Source organism: Impatiens glandulifera, chromosome 3, assembly GCF_907164915.1.
Source record: "Impatiens glandulifera chromosome 3, dImpGla2.1, whole genome shotgun sequence".
Lineage (NCBI taxonomy): Eukaryota > Viridiplantae > Streptophyta > Magnoliopsida > Ericales > Balsaminaceae > Impatiens > Impatiens glandulifera.
The window spans coordinates 65,795,089-65,798,539 of NC_061864.1; the positions used below are offsets into that span (position 1 = coordinate 65,795,089).

The 3,451-nt window shown below is 35.7% G+C and overlaps 1 non-coding gene across 1 annotated transcript; it reads right to left on the minus strand.

Moving 5' to 3' along the window:
* Window positions 1-1,176: 1,176 nt before the first annotated feature.
* LOC124933094 lies at window positions 1,177-1,295 on the minus strand. Its single transcript, XR_007098811.1, has one exon. It is a non-coding gene; the product is annotated as a 5S ribosomal RNA (ribosomal RNA).
* Between the last annotated feature and the right edge of the window lie 2,156 nt (window positions 1,296-3,451).

Sequence of the window (3,451 nt, forward strand, 5' to 3'; positions counted from 1 at the left end):
TATTTGTTTATCCAAAAACATGAGTCACATTTGAGTGGTATTTTTTCTTAGTTTAGAGAGTTTTCTAAGGATTTTTTCACCTGCATATATGAATTTGATGAAGAGGAAAACTTTCTTGAAGCACGGTCTATGATGTTGAACAAATATTCACTAGAACAGAATGATTGGTTGAAGCGTATGTTTCACATCAGAGAGAAATGTGCTTTGGTGTATGGTCGATACATATTTTCAGTAGATATGACTACAACACAAAGAGTTGAAAGTTTGAACATCTTTGTGAAAAGATAAGTCACTTATAAACACAGATTTTCAGTATTCTTTCATCATTTTGAAAGACTTCTTGAAGATCGTCGATATATGGAGTTAAAAGCTGATTTCAAATCAAATCATAGTGTTCCTTGTTTACGATTTCCTATTGGAATTTTAAAACAAGCAAGAAATATTTACACTCCCGAGGTATTCAAGTGGTTTGAAGACGAGTGGTTCAAATGCCATGATTATAGCGTCGAAACTTGTGAGGATGTTGATTCATTTGTGAAATACAAAGTTATTCCTCGAGGAAAAGGTTATCATCATATAGTTACACTTCATAAATCATGTGAAATAGTTGAGTGTGATTGTAGAAAGTTTGAGTTTGCAGGGATCTTGTATTCTGCTGGTATGATCGCACCCGTCATATGATGAACAATTTATTCATTTCATACATCATCAATTAATTAAAATAATGATTTTTTCACAAAATTCGAAATGAACGAGTTTTAAACGGCCGAAGGCCGTTTACGACCTCGGTTTCTTCATATCGATCCGTTTTCACGCTCTAATTTTATTTTTTTTACGTAAAAACATCAAGAATTAAATCGAAATAACGTGTGTTTTTTTAGAAATTGTACGTTTTCAAGCTTTTATTTTGTGTTTTTTCGTAAAAACGTCAAATAACAATTAAAACATTCGAAATTAACGTGTTTTTTTTAAATTGTACGTTTTCAAGCTTTTGTTTTGTGTTTTTATTCGTAAAAACGTCAAATATCTATTAAAACATTCGAAATCAACGTGTTTTTATATTAAATAGTACGTTTTCACTCTTTTATTTTGTGTTTTTTCGTAAAACCTTAAAAAGGGAGTGCGACATTAACGTTTATTAAATTTAATCCTTAATTTGGTTGTTTTTTTTAAAAAGGAGTGCGACACGAGGACTTCCCAGGGGGTCACCCATCCTAGTACTACTCTCGCCCAAGCACGCTTAACTGCGGAGTTCTGATGGGATCCGGTGCATTAGTGCTGGTATGATCGCACCCGTCATATGATGAACAATTTATTCATTTCATACATCATCAATTAATTAAAATAATGATTTTTTCACAAAATTCGAAATGAACGAGTTTTAAACAGCCGAAGGCCGTGTACGACCTCGGTTTCTTCATATCGATCCGTTTTCACGCTCTAATTTTATTTTTTTCCGTAAAAACATCAAAAATTAAATCGAAAAAACGTGTGTTTCAAAATCCTATTTGTTGATACGTATGTGAGACTGTTTGTACACAATCCCGTTTAAACCTTAATTGTAGTTAGGTCTCAAAACCCTATTTGTTGATAGGTGCAATAGATCATTTTTATATGATTCCGCTAAAAACCCTAATTGTAGTTAGGTTTAAGAAACTGATAGGATCGACTTTATCGATAGAGACGGGGGTCTGACTATTGATGAAGGCTTATCAAAAACGGTTTGAAAGAAATCCTGTTAGGGATTTAATTCACTTTTTATTCTACGCAAACACTTGTAAAGACTGGAAACAAATTCAAGGCGGAATTGTTTACTTGGGTTTGAAGCTCAAGATGAAAGATGAAAAGATGACAGAAATGAAATAACACAGCTGTTTGTTTATGGATATTCGGAGAAACTCTCCTACGTCACCCCTTCTTCCAACCACCGGAAGGATTCACTATAATATGATTATAATCAAATACAGTTTGTACACACTTAGCTCACTATTGAACAGAACACACTCTGTTAAATTTACAAGATGAAGAATATCACTCTACTAAATGTGTTTTTGATTCTAGCTCTCTCTTGATTCACACACAGTACAATCAGGAAAGCAGTTTCACAGTATAAGGCTTGATTTCTCTCTCTGGAATAGCAAGCAGAATTATTGATTGACTCTTTGTAAAATTTGGCAGTTCGTGAGGCTGATTGTCCGTTGTCCTTGAGATTTGTTAAATATTGGAGAGGGGCTAACGGTCGAATCTTTTAGAATGATACGTGGCACTCTTCCATTGGAAAGCCTCCATTGTACACAGCAGGTTCTGAGCACAAGGATCGTGGCCGTATACCACTGGTAGTGCGCCGAATATTCCATCAGAGATGTACCTGCAAAACAAGTAAAATGAGGAAAATTCTCTTACGTGGCATTCGTTGGTTGGTTGCATACAGCTGTTGTACTAATCTTCACTAGAAAGTGGAGCAGGAGTAGGGTACAGCTATAGCACGTGGGTAGGCAGGTGCTAGCTTCAAACATACTACTTAAGTTTAGCATTAGACGTATTTCAGTTAGACGGATTGTGAAAACCAGTCTAATGAAATTTAAACATCCCCGTTTAATAACAGAGTCCATTAGACCGCCTGGTCTATTAGAATTAGACTTACGTTTAATTACAGTCACTTCAGACTAATCTGAAGGAGTTAGAATCATGTCTAACTTTCACTAATTAGACTACACGTCTAATTATCTAATAACCATTAGACTGCACGTCTAACTCCACTGAGTTAGACTACACGTCTAATTCCGGTTCTACCTCAGACTGATCTGAAGGAGTTAGACTCACGTCTAACTTTCACTAATTAGACTACACGTCTAATTATCCAATAACTATTAGACTGCACGTCTAACTCCACTGAGTTAGACTGCACTTCTAGTTCCGGTTCTACCTCAGACTAATCTGAAGGAGTTAGACTTACGTCTAACTTTCACTAATTAGACTACACGTCTAATCATTCACTAACCATTAGACTGCACGTCTAACTCCACTGAGTTAGACTGCACGTCTAATTCCGGTTCTACCTCAGACTAATCTGAAAGAGTTAGACTTACGTCTAACTTTCAATAATTAGACTACACGTCTAATCATTCACTAACCATTAGACTACATGTCTAACTCCACTGAGTTAGACTGCACGTCTAATTCCGGTTCTACCTCAGACTAATCTGAAGGAGTTAGACTTACGTCTAACTTTCACAATCCATTAGACTGTACGTCTAACTCCACTAAGTTAGATTGCACGTCTAATTCCGCAAATATATTAGACTGCACGTTTAACTCCACTGAGTTAGATTGCACGTCTAATTCCGCACATATATTAGACTGCACATTTAACTCCACTGAGTTAGACTACACATCTAATTCCGAGATCTATTAGACTGCACGTCTAATTCTGTGCATTCATTAGACTGCA